This window comes from Nicotiana tabacum, chromosome 6 (assembly GCF_000715075.1).
Source record: "Nicotiana tabacum cultivar K326 chromosome 6, ASM71507v2, whole genome shotgun sequence".
NCBI classification, from domain to species: Eukaryota; Viridiplantae; Streptophyta; class Magnoliopsida; order Solanales; family Solanaceae; genus Nicotiana; species Nicotiana tabacum.
Window position 1 is genome coordinate 116,641,800 of NC_134085.1, and position 19,919 is coordinate 116,661,718.

Consider the following 19,919-nt stretch of genomic DNA (forward strand, 5'->3'; position numbering starts at 1 on the left):
ACCCCTAATTACCTCCGGACACTTGAATAAATGAATTTAAATACCCTCATGTCTCATACACCTTAGTTAAGTGTATACACGCGCTGACCTTGTCGGACATTCTATCCGATGTGTGCTCCACGTAGGCGAAATAATAGAATTTTATATTACCTATACTAAGACTCTTCTGTCTTTCGAATTTCCTCAAATGGTCCTCCTATTTCCCCACTTCGATTTACCTATAAATCTTAGGGATTTAGTCAAGAGATTTCCATAAATAAATGTAATTTTTTCATTCATATATACTATTTGAAACCTTATGACGAAAAATGTTCATGTTTTGATATTTACCCGGCCTAAATACATTTTAGTTATAAAATATATACAATCCACCTTAAAGGACTCTCAAATCTATTATTTGTGTCTTAAATCAAGGGATTTAAATACTCCCTTTTTCTTTTCTTTTTTCTTTTTTCTCGTTTCTCTTTCCTTATTTTTCTTCCGGGTTAATATACAGTAATCATGGAAGCTATTTTTCTCCACCCTATCATTTTTGTACAGTTCTCCCAAATAGCAATTCCCCACTTAAAAGATACAAAAATCACATCAGGAAGGAAGAAACCCAGTGCAATAATCATCGAGATCTGTAAACTCAATGAGAATACTTTAGGCGTTGATCTGGAATGATATGAGGCTTCATAGCCGTCCGATTAACCACTGATTTGACACTTCTATTGGCTAACACCACCACATCATTTTTACTTTTTCTTTACTTGTAAATACAGAAAGTCATTTCTACTTTTACTTACCTAGAACTTGTAGTCGGTGAATTCCGTATCACATGATTAGTAGGATAAGATTTGATTTATTCTACTAAATCTCTAGACGGTTTGACAAATGAGGTGTACATTTTACTTTGTGTAGTTTAATTTAGATAATGTTAAGGAATACTTGGGACAATTAGTTGCCTTCCTTTTCCATGTATTTTCAAGAAAATTTAACCTTATTAGAATCACCCCGTCAAGATAAGTAGAACAGAAATCAACAGAACACTTTGTCTCACCAAGCAAATATTCAAATAAATACTTTGTCAATTTTGTTCTATTGCTAATTGCAAGATCCATGATACAACATTATTTTTGCAATTTATCTACAACTTTCGTATATTATTTCTACCCAGTTATATACAACTACAATATCATACCACTTAAATATATTTTTATATAAATTTTATACAATATGTGTTTTGTATATTTTGTATCTGATTTATACATAGTAAAAACAAATTTCATACAACTAATTAAATATTGTACAATTTATCTACAACTTATCTACAACTTTCACACATTATTTCTACCCAGTTAAATACAACTACAATAACATATAACTTGAATACAAATTTTATACAATATGTCTTTTGTATATTTGGTATCTGATTTATACATAGTAAAAACAAATTTCATACAACTAATTATATATTATACAACTTATCTACAGTTTACATACATTATTTCTACTCAGTTATATACAACTACAATATCATACAACTTAAATATAATTTTTATACAATGTTGTTCAACTTTCATACAATAGTTAAATAAATAAAAGAAAAATATATAAATAACATAATACAATTTTACTACAATTTTGTAAATATAATGTATATCATGTCTTCTTCTTCTTCTGTTTTCAAAAAAAAATGTCTTCTTCTTCTTCTTCTTCGAGTTTCAATCTGAAATTTAGTCAAAATCAAGTCTAATCTTTACCAAAATCCCTCAAAATTAAGATATAAACTCCAAACCATATTCCCAATTGTTTGCAACAATACTCAATCCAAACAAATAATGATTTTTGAAAACTCAAATTCGAATTCAAAGCTTCAAAGCTTTTTAATGGTTATCAATGGTGGAATTGCTGCTCTCTTTTCCTTTGTTTTACATTACTGAAATTAGGGATTGAGAGATAGAGAGAGACGTAGAGAGAATTCTCAATTCTTTGCAACAACATCCAATTCAAACAAATAATATTTTTTGAAAATCCAAATTCGAATTCAAAGCTTCAAAGCTTTTTAATGGTTGTCAATGGTGGAATTGCTGCTCTCTTGTGCAAGATACGTGGGGGAAAGGGGTGGGATGTGGAGAGAGAAACGTGGGGGAGTGGAAGATATGGGGAGTGGGAGTGATTGTAGGAATTGATTAATTATCCTTAAATCCTAAAAATGTACATAATCGATAATTTTGTATATATAAGGTAATTAAAGCGAAACTTGACTAGGGAGGGTAATATAGTTTCATATAGTGTATAGGAATGTAAAAATTCCTAAATAATTTTCAGTAATTTTTCGTTTATATTTTGTTGGTTTGGGTGTTTAATCAGTCTGGGTGAGTTTCAATAAAATGGAATAATATTCCAATAGTGGTGGGTAAGGGTGTCTAACGGGGCGTGTCAGCCTGTTTTCGGACCGGCCCAGACCGGTTAAAACTTGAATTAGCTCGGACCGGTACAAGGGGGCCGGGTGGGGCTGGGTTTAAAGGGTAGGGGGCTGGTCCGTTTACTTAAATCCTATCGGTTAACCGGACCGATCAAACTCAGTCAACGTAAATTACTGTTCAACCGGTTAACCGGCCTGGACCGGACTGGCCTAGACCGGTATAACGGTAACTAATTTTTTTTTACTTGTGGGCCTAACATCTGACTGTTGGCAACGGTCCATTTCCCATTATGGTCGTTGCCCAACGACTGAATTGCACAAATAGCCCATTTTTGGGATTTTTTTAAAAATAATTAACACCCCTTTGAAAAACTATAAATACACCCTCCCCCTCTTCTTTATTTCTTCATTCATCTCTCATTCTCAATCTCAATTCTCATATTCTCCCATTCTTCAATCTTCGCCTAAAGTGCAATCAACTATTTGGCTCTTCTTTTTTTGGAATTTAATTTATCGTAGTATTTATTATTTGAAGTTTGAACAATTGAACTTCAAAATTTGAACAATTGACGTTTCTTCATGGTAACATTGGAATTGCGAAATCAACAAGTGCTCAATTTATTGCCGAATTCGGTGCACTCCCTCCAATTCTTTCTCTTATTTACTATTTTATTTGCATATTTAATTGTTGCTAGTAGTTAAATTTTTACAATCTGTTTAATGCTGCAAAAAGAGTTTGTAATAAGGTTACTCATCGGGGAAATAAAAAAAGGCGTAATACATACGGAGATACCTAAAGTTGGCACGATCTTTCACTTAGACACTTAAACTAAACCTCTTTCCAATTAGACACGTTTCTTAGGCAATTCTCATACCAATTAGACACGTTTTTTTGCTGGTGGCATATAGCGTGACTTCAAACCTATTTAGGCGCGTGAAGGATTCCAAAAAGTGACTTTTACTTTCCCAATTAGACACATAACGGTAACATGGATTGTCAATTATTATTTAAACCCTAATCCCTTTCCCAATTCTTAAAAAACCTATTTGTTCTCTTCTCTTCTTCTCAGATTTCTCCAGCAATTCTCCTTCTATACTTGTCAAATCTTTTCTTCTCTTCTCTTCTTTCTCTTGTTTCTGTTCTCTTCTTGGTATCAATTAATTTCTTCTCTTCTCTTCTCTTCTTCCTCTCATTTCTGTTGTTGTCGTGTTTATTAATGTCGAACTTCTCGGAATCGACGAACTCGTCAATGTCACCTTGCGTTGCTGATCGAATCTGTAAGTGTGGTGTTTCTCCAAAGTTGAATACTTCTTGGACCCAATTAAACCCAGGTCGTAGGTTTTTTGCTTGCAAAATCGGAAAGGTAAATTGTTTGTTCATAATTTGTAAATTCTGTTTTATGAATTATTTTCTTTGATAAAAATTGATTAAAAGTGTTTTGTGATATTTGTAGAAAAAGGGTGGATGTAATTATTTATGTTGGTATGACGATGAGATGCCTACTCAAGCGAAGAATATAATTTGGGGTTTATTAAAGAGAGTCAAAGCTTTTGAAGAGGAGAAAGTTCGAGCAAAAAGAAGACGAATCATTTTGACGATTGTTGTTGTATTGTTGGTCGTTTTATGGAAACTGTATGACTGATGAATTTTGGTTGACTGATGAGCAAAAAGAAGACGAATTTCTGTTGTTGCTTTAAATTTCTGTTTTGAAATTGTTGTTGTAATATTCAGATGTTGTATAAATACAATTGAATTTTGTTATAAATTTCTGTTTATATTCAGATGTTGAAACCATTGTTTTAATTTACAGTTGCTGAATTTTGAAAGTGATGTAATATACAACTTCTGTACAAGGCATAGAACCATAAGATGCAGTTTTAAAATGCAGAACATATGGACTGAAGTTGCTGCATTATAGAGTAATTATTCAGAACATAGAGTAACTATTCTGCCAAAACAAACAAAATAAGGCTCAAGTTGCAGCTGCATAACATATATCCAAAACAGAATAGTAAGATTACACGACTGAATACAACTTAAAGTTTGTTCCTTCAAAAACTAGATCCCAAAATATAATAGGTTGCTGCTACATAACATATAGACAAAATAAGTTCCTAAGATACTACTTCTTGCTGAAGTTTGCCTTCATCTGCTGCAACTGGAAAGTTGTGACAGCATCTTGACCCTTCCACCTCAAGCTTCTAGCCTTAAAACCAAGGGCAATTCCTGTTGGAGCTGCACTCTTATAAGTTGAACCACTTACCATAACTCGTTGGCTTGATGTTCCGGGCTGCAGTTTGCCAAATAATGAACCACAATCAGTAAGTTATTTGTAAGTCATATTATAGATGAAATATGTATGATTATATACCTTTAATATTTGAGTTCCACTTGCAGCTGTGTAGATGCCAAATCCAACATTTTTGGACCTTTTTCACTCCACACTTGGACAACTTTCCATATTTTTTTTGGTTCATCTTTGCCTTTTCTTCTGTTCCTCTGAGGTCTACCAGACATGGGTTTAGGTTTGGGAGGCTCTATCTTAGGATTGTTAGTTTCAGGCCACATCTTCATATTTGTCATAGGCTGGATGAAATACTTGTATGTTTTTAAGAAGGTATCCCTCTTATGCCAATGCTCTACTCCCTGTTCAGGTTCTTCGCTTATGTGATAGTATGCAAGAACAATATGTTGACATGGAATACCCCTCAACTGCCCAGCTCTTCAAGTGCAAACCTTATCAGTCAGATTAACTACATGCTTATGTAGCCCTTCTCCAATCTCAAATCCAACATCAACATTCCAAAGGACAGTACATTTTCTAGCAAGGTCTTTGCTATCCTCTAACAATAGCCTTGCCATAGGTGATATATCAGATATCCAAGTAACAACAAATTTCAACATATCCACTTGCCTAGTCATTATTTTCCTTCTAATCTCCTCCAACATAGTTATAATTGATTTATGCCTAGAAGCTAAAATCCATGAATTAAAGGTCTCGCACATATTATTTTCAACAACATCACACTTGGAATGCACTTCAAAATAGGCTTTAACCCATGAATTTTTTGGATAATATAACAAATCCCCACAAATATCCTTACCAAGTTTGTCCATTTTCTCAAGCTCCTCTTTAAACTTAACTTCATAACTAGATTTAGAGCACCTCCAAAACTGTTTTCTCCTTTCCTCTCCTTTCCATTTCTTATGCCAATTAGACCATATATGCCTGGCACACATCCTAAATTCAATATTAGGTAAAACTTCATTCAAAGCTGCAACAAATCCCTACACAATAATTAATTCAAATTACAACAGCATATTACTACACAAAACAGAATACTTAACAGCAGCAAAATACTAATTACTTAACAAAATAACAGAATACTTAAGTACTTAACAACTGAACATATCACATTAATGAACATCAAATACCAAAATTACTTAATAGGCTACTTAAGAGACAACAGAACAGAATACTTACCTTTTGCATATTGCCATCACAGTCAATCCTTCTCCAGTTCCCAATTGCAAATCATCTTTCAAGTAGTTGATGAAAAAACTCCAGCTATATTTTGTCTCCTGGTCCACAACTGCCCATGCTATAGGAAACATTTGCTGATTTCCATTCTTGCCAACAGCAACTAGAAGCTCACCTTTACAAGCACCCTTTAAGAAACAACCATCAAAACCTATGATTCTCATACATCATTCTAACCAACCTTTCTTCAATGCATCAAAGCACACATAAAAGTAAACAAAGAGATTTTTTCCTGGCTTAGTTTCACTGTCCATCCTTACCCAACATGAGCTACCAGGATTAGTCTGTTTTATCATATCAGCATAATCACATAACCTTGCAAACTCCATATTCTAATCACTCATGGACTCTCTGAGAACACGCAGTTTAGCCCTATAGCAAATTGTCTTGCCAACATACAATCCTAGCTTGTCCCTACACAACTCATGTATTTCCCATATCCTTATGTGGGGCTGCTTAGTTATTTCATCTTTGAATTTCTTTGCAACAAACTTCGAAGTGCACAACTTATTCTTGTTTGAAGTATCACATTTGTGTACTGGGTAGTAGTTTTTTACTTTAAAATCACCTGAATCTCTATCAATACAAGCATAACACACCCATTTGCATCTCTTTGATTTACACTTAGCCCTCACCCTATATGGTTCATTTGGTCTCAATTTAATCTGCATCTTGTACTCAATTGCATAATTTGCTAATGCTTTCTAAAACTCTATAGCATTCTCAAAAATCATCCCAAGTTCAAATATAGCAACTTCACAATCTGGATCATACCTGACTTTTGTACTCCTCCTTCTTGCTGGTATATCAACACCAGGAATAGCTTCAGGATCTAACTCTTCTGTGCTATCTTTACTATCAGCCTCTGAACTATCAATAAACTGCTCATCACCACCTAATTTACCTACATATCTTGAAGTCTTGTTTCTTCCAATATGCTCAAATCCTTTGTCAATACCTGCTTCTCCTATTGGTATCTCATCTGTTGCAATTGGTTTTTTCCTCTGCTTACCCTGCCTCTTGCTCCTCCTTTCAGCCCTTAGAGATCTCAATTCATCATCAACATCTGAACCATCTTCTTCAGGAAGAACATCTTCTTCTGATTCACTACTCTCAACATCTGATTGCACTCCATCTTCATTAACATTATGGTCTGGTGGTTCATCTCCATCAGCAACATTTATAGTTGGTTCAGAAGAATTGTGAGTTGGTTCAGCATCATTCAAAATTGGTTCAATAGGAGGCTCAATAGGTGGTTCAGCAGCATTGTGAGTTGGTTCAGTAGGCGGCTCAATAGGTTCTTCAGTATTTGTATTACTCCCAGGTGTTGCCCTAGATTTAAATTGGTCATTACCATCCCCACCTACTTTTTCCCCACATAAAAGACCAACATTTTCTTCGACTACTTCAGGCTGACTCACCCCATGACGCAAATAAACATCCAAAATATCACCATGTTTTAAATCTTTCACAAATTCATATAACTGAAAATCAGAAAAGACTTTGATAAAATCACCATCTTTTTCCTTTTGACAATAAAACCCTTCGACAACTGCATACCCAAGGTCTTTAGCATAAGCAGACAACTCGACAACACTAAAATGGTCTTTATCGATAGCAACAACAAAAGCATCTAATTCCCCTTTGTATATTGGGACAGGTTGCTCGATAAATGTACCCCCGTGGTGAAAGCGAGTTAAAATATAGTCATACTCCATAATATTCCCTTACATAAGACGACAAGGGACCAGCACAAAGGAAAACCCCAAAAAAACCCTAACTTGAGAAATAACTTACAAATTACTTAGCCCTAGCTGTAGCAATAGAAAATAAGGAGAGATTGGACCTTGAAGCATTGTAAATACGGTGAGAAATCAGTGGAAATACTATATTCCAACACCATTGACCAAAAGAAGAAGAAGATTAACAGTGGTAGGACCTTTCTTCGTTTTCATCGAAGGTAAAAGGAACAATGGTAATATGTTTAGATGTTTGTTTAGGGCTAGTTATCTGTATTTTAGTGGAAATAACACTATATAGCTGAGGTGGACAGTGAGGTGGACAAATAAAATGATGTGGCACGATTTATAATGGTTACTTTTGCCACGTAGACGGAGATTGCAGAACACGCACTTGGTTAATTAATAAGCCAACAAAAAACGTGTCTAATTGGTATGAGAATTGCCTAAGAAACGTGTCTAATTGGAAAGAGGTCTAGTTTAAGTGTCTAAGTGAAAGATCGTGCCAACTTTATGTGTCTCCGTATGTATTACGCCTAAAAAAAGGTAGTACTTCAGCATCTGGTAGTAATTTAACTAACTCTACAAATATTCCTGAAATATTACCTGATAATAATATAGATTATGAACAATTCCAGGAAGATTTCGGTATAGAAGATAATGAATTAGAAATGGAAGATGAGATACCACTTACACTTAGTAGTATTGGAGCTGGTAGCATGGGTGGTGGTCGTGGTGCTAGTAGTAGACCACTTGTGGCCCCGACTAGTAATCGGAGAAAAAGAAGTAAGATTTGGAAATTTTTTGACAAAATAGAAGGTACTGATAGAGTTAAATACAAACTTTGTAATGATACTTTTAAACATAAGACTAGAGGACAATTAGGGGGGATTGGGACACTTAGTAGACATATGAGAATTGAGTATCCTATAGAATGGAGCCCTGATAGAGATGAAAATCAAACAACTCTAAACCCTACTACTGGAAGTATTATGAAATATGATAAAATGAAGGATCGTGAGGAGTTAACAAAAATGATTGCTTTGGGTTGTCTATCTTTTTCTTTTGCTTCTTCATCATATCTTATTATTTATATTCAAAGGATTTATAATCCTTTATTTAAAGGTATCCCTAGAAGTACTTGTAGATCTGATATCTTTAGACTTCATGGACAATATCAAACATACATACGTTATTTGTTTAGCCACCTTCCTTGTAGAGTTTCTCAAAATTCTGATATTGGCCATGCTGTTAATGGAAATGATTATTTGATAATTACATGTCATTGGATAGATGATAATTATTGTATGCAAAAATGTATTATCATTTTTAAATATGATGAAGATCAGAGTCATACTGCTGCATTTATAAGTACTACTATTTGTGAAGTTGTTGAATTTTATAATCTCAAGCAAAAAATATTGTGTATGTCTTTTGATAATGCTTCTAATAATAATGTCGCAGATTCAATATTAAAGCTGCATTTGCAACCACCTCTTGATGAAATTGTTCATGTTAGGTGTACATGTCATGTTTATAATTTAATTGTTAAAAGTGGCCTTGATTTATTTTCAACTGAGATTACTCATGTTAGAAGAGCAGTTGGTGTTATTCAAGGAAATAATAGACGATCTAGAATAAAGGAATTTAAGAATAAGCATATCCAGTATAACCTTAAACCCAGATTCATGCCAGACGAAATTGTTACTAGATGGAATTATACATATATATTTTTAAAATGTTGCTACAAATATAGATTCCCAATAACTGAAGTTGCTAATGCACATTGTACTGATCCATAACAACTACTACTTGGGAGGTCATTAATGATGTTAAATTTTTACATAAATTTTATATAGCTACTGTTGAGTTTTCTGGAGCATATTACCCTACTGTTACTATGACTTTAGTACATATAGCTGAAATTTCTTTTCTACTCTTTAAATTTGAGAAGAAAGAAAAATATAGGGATGTTGTTGAAAAAATGTAAGCAAAATTCAAAAAATATTTCTTTTCAATTCCTCTGATTTACTTAATTGGTGTTGTTTTAAATCATTCTATTAAGATGTCTGATTGTCACCAATTAATGAATGCTTTATATACTTATATGGAGATTAGACCAACTGAAACCCCAGATATTATATGCTTGTATAAACAAGCTAAATGATTCTTTATAACAATTGTATAATTATTATGTAAATGTAATTAATGATGCTGCTCTTAATGTAGGCAATGTTAATCCCACTATATACTGTACCACTTCTGCTACTATGGATGATGAAGAAAGCCTTGATAGTTTTAATATTTTTACTACATTTTCTAACACTCAAACCAGCAGCAGGAATATTGATGAACTTCAATTCTACTTGCAGAAGCAAAAAGAGCCTCGCACAAAGGAATTTTCACTGTTGGGATGGTGGCATAAGAATGGAAAGCAATTTTCTGTTCTTTTCACTATGGCTCGGGACGTGCTGAATATGCCAATTTCAACTGTTGCATCAGATAGTGCATTTAGCCAAGCAAGACAATAACTTGGAAACACCCGTCACTCATTGGGAAACAATGTTTTGGAAGTTTTAGTATGTTTCAGAGATTGAATTAGATCGGAACGAAGAAATCAAGGACGTGAAGATGTTGATAGCCCAGAAAATGAGGAACTTGGAGATATATTAACACATGGTAACCCATCTGAATTTAACACTCCAGAAGAAGGTCACTCAGTTCATATTGATTATGACGAACTTACTAAGGCAATGCAAAACCTTTGAATTTACTCTTTTTTGGTTAATTTACTTATTGTTAAATGTAAACCTTTCAATTTCTAAGTTTGAATTTTGAAATAAATTTAGCACTTGCAATTTATAAGTGCAATTTTTCCCCATCTTCTTTGTATTCTTTACATTTTTACTTTATATTAATATAACTTACAATAGTTATACAAAATACAAAAAAAAATTAAAAATTATATTAACCCGGCCCGACACCTTGTACCCGTAACCGTTACGGTTCAATTTTTACGTGGATGAACCCGAACCCGTTAAACCCGGTATGCCCCGACCCGTAACCGGCCCGGACCACAACCCGTACGGTTACTAAATTTCCCTACCCAGCCCAGCCCGGCTCACCCGTTAGACACCCATAGTGGTGGGTCTTCGATCGACAAAATGGGTTCATCTTCAATATCTTGAAGAAAGTTGGAAAGAAAACCAAGAAATGTGTCTAAGAACTTTTGCAATTAAAAAAGAAAAATCAGAATTACAGGAAAAGAAAGAACACTAATTGTGCTTTAATGGAGGAAGTTATAACGAGAAAGAAATAGGAAGAATAGCTGTGGGAAAGACGGGGGAAAATAAAGGAAAATATTAATTAGGGGCTTTTTACCGTTTGAGCTGCATAAGTGGCATTTTTTATAGACCCCCACACGCCAAAGGCTATCTGAGGCCACTTGCTATGCCATGGATCGAGGGGTAATTAAATTTACTTATTCAAGTGTATGGGATAATTAGGACCAAGCATAATTTGGAGAGGAAATTAATAATCGGCATCAAGTTTAGGGGTGTTTTAAGATATTCTACCTTTTAAAATTTAGATTATAGTAGAAATCGTTTGAACTAGTAATGCTAAAAGCCTATAAGTATTTTTTGGTTGATTTTCCTCTCTCCTTTCCGGTGTAAGCTATTGGCAATGGGCACTTTGATTTCGTAAAAAGTTATTACTCCTACTTGTTAGCCAGTAGTGCTTACAATAAATTATGTTAATTTATTAATTAAATGAAAAAATTAGGCGAGAATATATAAAACTTAACTATAGTTAAGTGAAAAATTTATAAGCAAATACATATTATGTATTTATTAATTGATGCAAGTATCATGTGCAAGTAAATTTATATTGTTTTATCTTAGGAAGATCTCTACGCTTAACCACGTGGTATCTTTACTCATAATTCATTAGATCATTAGATAAATATCTTTTATTCTTTCATGAAACTAGATAGAGTTCAATGTTCTCAACGCCCATAAAGTTCACGAACTTTCCATATTCAATGAGTTTTAACTGTATAAAAATTTTCTCACCTCCACACCCCTTGAATTTCACCTATTACTTCTCACCTAGATATTTGGCTTTGCTTTTGAAGAGAAAATTTACATTCAAAAGTTAAAAGATTTTGATGTTGTAAATATTTCAATTTAGAAATATTTCCGTCCATTTAGTTTTACGACATGTCGCAGCAGTCGAACATATATAAATAAGACGAAAATCTCTTATTAATTAAAAAGTAATATTCGTAAAAAAGCTAAAAACCACTTTATGTGTTTAAGAATAAAAACGAACTGGATTGGTAATAGTATATCCTAAAATAACAGGAACTAATTTTCACATATTATTGAAAGTCAAGGGTCAAAGTGTAATTAAAGAAAGTTTAGGGTAGTTAGTTGTGTATGCAAATGAGGGTGTTAGGTAGGCACGAGAAGGGGCTGTTATATAGCACAGTGAATCTGAAAATCAGATTCACTCTAATATAACTGCCCTTCTCTCTAGTCTGTACCCAGCTAATCTCTTTTCTCTCTAGATTCTTCCAAAATTGATCAATTAGAATTGCACTTGCATGTGTTGTGAGTTGTTTTATTACCCGATTTAGCTCAAATTAACATGGTATCAGAGCAGCAATTCTGAAATCAGGGCTCTGACGCAACTCTCGGCGACCATTGAAGGGAGCTTTGACGAAATCAGCTATTTTTGACTCAATCGTGATGGCACGAAATGAGGTATCTTCATTCGAACACAATTATTCGTTATTTCTTCAAGCGGTAGATGGACCGGAACTAGTTTTAGTCTCAATCAAACTCACAGGGCCTGAGAATTACGCTATGTGGAGTAGGGCAATGAAGCTAGCCTTTTTGGGGCAAAAGTAAGCTTAGATTCGTTGATAGAACTTGTGTGAAAAACATAATCAGGGGTGAACTCGCAGAATAATGGGAGAAGTGCAATGCAGTTGTACTTTCATGGATTGGTAGTATTGTCGCAGCTGAGTTGATGCCTAGCATCATGTGTGCGTCTAGTGCGAAGAAAGTGTGGAGTGATTTCAAGGAAAGGTTTGATAGATGCATTATGACTAGAATTTATTATCTATGGACAGAAATTGTAAATTTGAAACAACAGATTCTGTAACTACTTACTACTCAAAGATGAATGACCTATGGAGTGAGCTAGGTGTGTTAGTTCCCTTATCTACATGTGATTGTGAAGAAGCTAGGCTATCCATAGAACATCTAGCTAATCAGAGGTTACTACAATTTTTAATGGGATTGAATGAAAGCTATAGTAATGTGAGGAGTAATGTATTCCTGAGAAGACACGTAATTACTGTAAATAAGGCATATGCCATAGTAAAAACCGAAGAGTGTCAAAGATTCTTGGGTGTTGGTGATGTAAATAGTATTAGGATATACTATAAACCATGCATGTTGTTATAATATTCTTTATGGAATAATTATTTATTCATTTATTCAATTCAATAAAGTTTTATTTAAATAGATCAATTATTTGTCTATGTGTCATTGCTTATATAGTAGATGATTTAGTGTATAGAGTTTAGCTTATACACGGAAGATTAAATTATCGGTTCTTATAAGTCATAAAGTTTATGTTCACAATTTAGTGATGGAATTGGACAGACCATTGGAATGATTGTAGCAAACGATTAAATATAATTTATGTTGATTATGGGAACGGTTAATTCCGACTTCTTGTGCTAGTACATTTTGTATATATTGAACAGATAAAGTAGAGATAAGTATTTTATACTTACTTAATAAAATAATTTCTCTAGTCCATTCAATCTACTTGTACTCTTAATCTTGATGTAATTATGATTAGTTGTGTGTGTCATTTGTTATTTTGATTTATTAAAAGGCGAGATTCTTTCGTGGGTCGATAAGCCTGGTAAATAGACAATAATGATATACATTGACGAATTAATAATTAGTTGATAGAATCTATGTCTCGATTTTTGAGATTGATGATACTCCTTTACGAAAGCTTATAAGTTTTCATGTGTAAACCCTACCGGTAGATTTTGTATCCAACACATGAAATAAGTTAAGCGAAAGTCTAAAGGAAGTAATCAATAATTTAAATTATCAGTAATTTAATTTAATTGGTTAGTATCTAAATCTTAACATGGAGAGTTAAATAAGGTTTTATAAAAGAATTTCGAAATTGAACTAGGGGTAAAATTACGAATTTTTAATGGAATAATTCGTAGTTTATTATGCTATAGGTTTTGGAAAAGTGTTTAACCTAAAAAAGGTGGCTATATATACTCCATATAGGGATGACTGTTTTTGACACTGGTTTTTACACGTCTTTCTTCCTTGGAATTTCGCCTACCCGAAATTCTCTTTTTCCGGATATTATTTCCTCTTGTTTGAGTAACGTGCAGGTAGATTCTACTTTTGCATGCACAAGATTAACTTGGAGGAGGATGCCAAACCATCAATTGAACATCAAAGGATACTCAATGAAGCCATACAAGAGGTTGTCAAAAAGGAGATCATCAAGTGGTTGGATGTCGGGGTTGTTTATCCCATTTCCAAAAGTTCATGAACTTCTCCGATTCAATGTATCCCAAAGAAAAGGGGCATGACGGTGGTCACCAATGATAAGAATGATTTGATTCCTACAAGAACGGTGACCGGGTGGAAAGTGTGTATGGACTATCGTAAGCTCAACAAAGTCACAAGGAATGATCATTTCCCACTTCCATTCCTAGATCAAATGCTTGATAGATTGGCCAACCGTGATTTATATTATTTCTTTGATGGGTATTCCGGTTACAATTAAATTCTTATTGCTCCAGAGGAACAAGAGAAGACTATTTTTATATGTCTTTATGGTACTTTCGCCTTCAAGTGGATTCCATTTGGATTGTGCAATGCACCAGTGACTTTTTAAAGGTGTATGATGGCGATCTTCATGGACATGGTGGAGGATTGCCTTGAAGTCTTCATGGATGACTTTTCGGTGGTCGGGAATTCATTGTCTAGCAAACTTTGACAAAGTGTTAGGCAAGATGTGAAGAAACAAACTTGGTGCTCAATTGGGAGAAATGTCATTTCATGGTCTAGGAAGGCATTTTCCTTGGTCACAAGATCTCAAAGAATGGCATTGAAGTTGAAAAGGCAAAGATTGAGGTGATTTCTAAACTTCCACCTCCAACTTCGGTGAAAGGTGTGCAGAGTTTCCTAGGCCACGCGGGATTTTACCGGCGGTTCATCAAGCACTTCTCTAAAGTGGTGAACCCGTTGTGCAAGCTTTTGGAGAAAGATACTAAGTTCCACTTCAATGATTATTGCATGAGAGCCTTTGAGTTGCTTAATTTCAAGTTGCCTACTACTCCCATAATCACCGCTCCAAGTTGGAGTGTTCCTTTTGAGCTCATATGCGATGCAAGTGATGTAGCGATAGAGGCTGTTTTGGGGCAACACATCGGCAAAATCTTTCATCGGGTCTACTATGCTAGTAAGACCATGAATAGTGCCCAAGTCAATTACACAGTTATGGAGAAAGAGCTCCTTGCCATTGTCTTTGCTATGGATTGATGGGTGCAAAAGTCATTGTTCACACGGATCATGCGGCACTTCGCTATCTTATTAGCAAGAAGGATTCCAAAGCCCGGTTGATGAGATGGATACTTTTGTTGCAAGAGTTTGATATAGATATCCAAGATCGAAAAGGAAGTGAAAACCAAGTGGCGGACCACTTGCATCGTTTGGAGGAGGTGGGGAGGCTGCATGATGGTCTTGAAATCATCAGCTCCTTCCGGTTGATTTCTCTTCAAACCAAAGAAAGAAGCTCAAACGGGATTGTCAAGACTATTATTAGAATTAACCATACCTTTTCCAGATTTGTACGGATGGAGTGATTAGAAGATATGTACCGGAGGAGGAACAAGTTGAAATTCTTGGGGCTTGTCATTCTTCGCCGTATGGTGGTCACCATGGCAGAGCAAGAATGGTGGCAAAAGTGCTAAGTTGTGGTTTCTTTTGGCCCATCTTTACAAGGATGCAAGTGATCTCGTCAAGCATTGTGATGAATGTCAAAGGGCCGGTGGAATCTCAAAGAAAAATGAAATGCCCCTCACCACCATATTGGAGATTGATATTTTCGGTGTGTGGGGGTATTGACTTCATGGTTCCTTTTGTGAGTTCTTGTGGAAACATCTACATCTTAGTCGTGGTTGATTATGTGTCCAAATGGGTTGAGGCCGTTGCTTTGCCCAACAATGAAGTGAGAAGTGTGGTGGCGTTTTTGAAGAAGAACATTTTTACAAGATTTGGTACTCCAAGGGCTATTCATAAGTGATGAGGGATCGCATTTTTGTAACAAAGCTTTCAATACCTTACTCACCAAGTATGGTGTCACTCATAAAGTCACGACTCCCTATCATCCTCAAGCAAGCGATCAAGCGAAAGTCTCTAACCGGGAGATAAAGAGTATTTTGTCCAAAACAGTGAATGCTAACCAGACGGATTGGTCCAAGAAACTTGATGATGCTTTATGGGCTTATAGGACGGCTTAAAAAACACTGATTGTAATGTTTCCATACAGGTTGGTGTTCGGAAAAGTTTGTCATCTTCCAGTAGAACTTGAGCACAAAGCCATGTGGGCTTTAAAGAAGTTAAATCTTGAGTGGGATGTCGCCGAAATATAAGGGTGGCACAATTGAATGAGTTGGATGACTTCCGATACCATGCATACACTAGTTCATCCTTATACAAGGAGAAGATGAAGTACCTCCTTGACAAGTACATTCGGAACAAGGATTTTAAATAATGTGATCTTGTGTTGTTGCTCCATTCTCGGTTACGGATGTTTCCATGAAAGTTAAAGTCTAAATAGAGTGGCCCGTTTGAGGTTGTGGGTGTGACACCCTTTGGTTAATTGGACTTGAAGAATAAAAATGATGAAGTGTTTAGAGTCAATAGTTACCGGGTGGAGCATTATCTTGGAAAAGTTGGCGATGGACATGTCGTGGCGGTAATTCATTTCAAGTAATGGTAATCTGTGTCATGCCGCGACGTTAAATCAGGCGCTTCTTGGGAGGCAACCTATGTTTCTTTTTCTTTTCTTCTTTAGATAAGTCTTATTTTGTGCTAACTGGTTTTGAAGTGTGTTGCAGGAATGAGTGTGCTTTTCAGGGACTGTGCTCAGAAAAGTTAGCTAAGTATGGAAAAAGTGCGGACCATGCAATTTGGAATGCCATAGCAGAAGAGGATATGCAGCCGCACAACTGGAAATCAAAAAGTGCACACTCTCTGAAGTGTGTTTGTCAGGAAATTGGCCAAAGTGCGGCCGCACAAGAAAAAGTGCGGTCCACACTTAAATCTGCGGTCGCATAAGGAATTTTGTGGACCATAGATCATCAAAGGGTAATTGTACAAACAGGTAACAAAGTGCGGACTGTAGAAGGAATTTTACGGCCGCACTTGTCTCTTGAATTCTTGCCCAACCCGTTAAGTATAAATAGTTTCACTCTACTGTTAGAAGTTTACACTCTCTGAGAATTAGAACAAAGGCACAAATATTGCACTCAACTGAATCACTCATTTGTCTCTTAATTCATCATCTTTGATCATTCCTTAGCATTATTTCATCACTGGTATGTTCAAATCTTCCTTAGAATTTTCAATTTTCTTAATTTAGTTCATAATTTGTTTAGTTATTTTTAGACCATTTGTCAAATTAATATCCATGTGGCTGTAGATTGTGATGGATACTCTCTTAGTTGCTATTAGGGGGAATGGGTATCTACTTATCATGTTTAATTGTTGTTACCACGTTCAAATTGTGCAAAAAGTTAGAAACCCTAAGAACTTAACCCGATGAATGCTGAAATGTGCGGCCGCACAAGGAATTATGCAATGCGCAGAATGTTAGGATAGGGCATTCTGCAGAAATTCAACCACGGCCACAGAAAAGTGTGTGCGGCCGCAGATCAGGGCTGTCTTTATTGTCAGAGAGTTGCCACTTTTGAGGTACTCATTGTGCGGCCGCACTCAAAATTTTGCGGATCGCACTTTAGATGTGCGGTCGCACTCAAATATTGTGCGGACTGCAGAATCATTACTGCGGCCGCACTTTTAAATTGTACGGTCCGCACAACCCCATATGTGGCAAATAAAAAATGTATGGACCACACTTCCCTACCCTGCATAATGTTTTGTTCTGCAACTATCTGCTATTGTGTACTTGAACTATAACTGACTCCAATTGCTACTTATTGCAGAAAATGGTTAAGTCTCGTGGACGTGGTGATACATCAAAAGGGAGGGGTGAACCCTCCCGAGGCAAGAGCACCTTACCATTCGCCGTGCAAAGAGTTATATCCAAGAGGGCGACAGCCGGGAGAGATAGAGTTGAGCCCGCTGAATCAAGTTCATATGTCCTGTCTAGGGAAGCCTCAGAGGGCAACTCTGTGGAAGAGCTGCCTGATGCTCAATCACAGCCACAACAACTTCAGGGGAGATATAGGCTCCGAGATGAGCCCTCCACCTCAAAGAGCACTTCCAAGGGTTCGAAAGATGACAATCAGGGTTCAGAGCTCTCATCTACACATGCCCCCGATGCATAAACTACTACAGTGGATGAGGATGATATCCCGGATGATGGCTGTGGGGGAGGGGTGATACTAGAGTTGCAGGGCTTGAGAGGTCGAAGAAGAAAGAAGTTTGGGAAGATAGGTTTGGTGGCACATGAAGGAGTGATTGAGGAGCCCGAAGAAATCAGTTGACAAGTTGCAGAAGAAGGTGACTAGGATAGCAACAGCTGGGGACCTCCATTTGATCTACTGATGGAGACAACTCCAGTAGCACCAGTGGACCCAGCAACACCGGCAGCTTCAGAGGCACCAGCTAGCCAGTCTAAGGACCCAGACCTGGCTGCCGACACAGCTGAGGCAGCGCGGCAGATGTTCACCAACCTAGTTACTCTTAGAGCAGAGGATGATGAGATTCGATTGAAGGAGCCTGAGGGCGAGAGGTGACGCTGCTATGGACACAAAGATGTCCAAGGCCACATAGGGAGTCCTCTTTTCTCTTACCCTTCCTTACTCTTATTTTGTTAAGCATTGGGGACAATTCTTATTCTTATTCGGAGGGGGGGTGGAGTTTATTTTATATTTGACATTGGTTTGTTAACTGATAACATTTTCCTTTTTCTTTTTATTATGTATATATTCTTCCCTTTCTCTCTATTGATGTATATATTTCTTCTCTTTTCATCTCTCATTATGTATATTCATTTATGCTTTCAGTAGCTTGCTTTGTAGCTTCTTCATTTTATTTTCTTAGTAGTTAATGTTTAATTTAGTAGTTTCTTGTTTACTTTAATAGCTTCTTTTTAATCTAGTAGTTTCTATTCATGTTTAAGTAGATAATAAGCCTTTGGTTTTCTTAATGCCATAGTTCTTTCCAAAGTAATTTTTGTGTGAACCGGGTGACTCTTCCCAACGATGGATGGTGTGACAACCTTCTTAAGGGATTGAGTCCATTTTTTATGTTTAGGTAAGAATAGTAGTAATAATGAATAAAAGGACCTAATTGAGTCAATCTCAAAGATTCAAACATGCTTCACTTGGTACCAACACACTTAACTATGTGCTTATGATTAAAAATAAGTTCTTGGAAAGAAATAGCTCTAGTTAGTGACCTTCTGACTCTTGTGTTGGCTTAAGCAATCATCGAGTGGTTTAATCGAACCATTAGTGATTTTCAATCTTGAATAAGGTTGTTGTGGGCCTTTGACTCTATCCTCTTTAACAATCCAGCTGTGTGTGAGGTAAGATATTTTTGTTGCAAGTCCAAGAACCCGTGCGAATGGTCTAGAACTTGCCCCGGATGTGTTTCTAGGCAAAGTTTTAAGTTTTGCTTGGCTTGAGAAGTGATTGTAGGCTCTCCTTGACCCGTTTGAAATTTTCCATGTCCTACCAATGTTGTTATACTTAGTCAACCCATTTGCGCCTAAAACCTTTCTCATTTGATAGCCATGTTACAAGCCTTTACCCGTTTTGTAGTGACCCTCTCTTGGCACCCGACTTTCCTCAACACTCTTGAGAAACAATTCGCTAAAACATAAGTTTGGGGGAAAGGCGAGGAGTTTGAAAAATGTATCAAGGCACAAAAAGAGAAAACAAATGAAGAAAAGGAAAGACAAAGAAAAAGAAAGAAA